We start from the raw sequence: 549 nt of genomic DNA on the forward strand, positions 1-549 counted from the left end.
CTGCCCACGCGGGGCAGGGCCGGGGAGGGGGTCCCCGCGCCCCGGGGCTGGACTGGAAGGGGCCTGTGTGCGGCCGGCGTCGAGGCGCTCCGGGGGGACAGTGGCCCTGGGGATGCTGGTTGTGCACGTGCAGCCGCTTGGAAAATAAAGCCTTATTTTTCTGATGGGCCAGTGCCTGCCTGTCACCCCCGTGTGGGGTGAGGTAGGGGTGCCCAGGATGGCTCTGGAGCCCCAGCTCTGCACTGCTGCTCTGTGCTGCTGGAACCAGTGTGACCATCCCAGCCCTACCCACAGTGGGACCATCCCAGCCTGTGCCACAGTGGGATTCACGTGGGTAAGACCCCTGCGTGAGCTGTCCCTGTGTCCCCAGGCTCTGATGACAGCTTTAGCCCCACAAAAGCTGCAGAAGTCCCAAGGGGGTCAGTGCCATGCCATGGGATGGGGATGGCACTGCCAGCCCCGTGCTGCAGCCACAGGTGCCCAAGTGGTGGGTCAGGATTGGTATAACTGCTTTTGTGCCCTGCCCTCCACCGGGTACATCATGATTGG

This window comes from Geospiza fortis, unplaced genomic scaffold (genome assembly GCF_000277835.1).
Source record: "Geospiza fortis unplaced genomic scaffold, GeoFor_1.0 scaffold188, whole genome shotgun sequence".
Lineage (NCBI taxonomy): Eukaryota > Metazoa > Chordata > Aves > Passeriformes > Thraupidae > Geospiza > Geospiza fortis.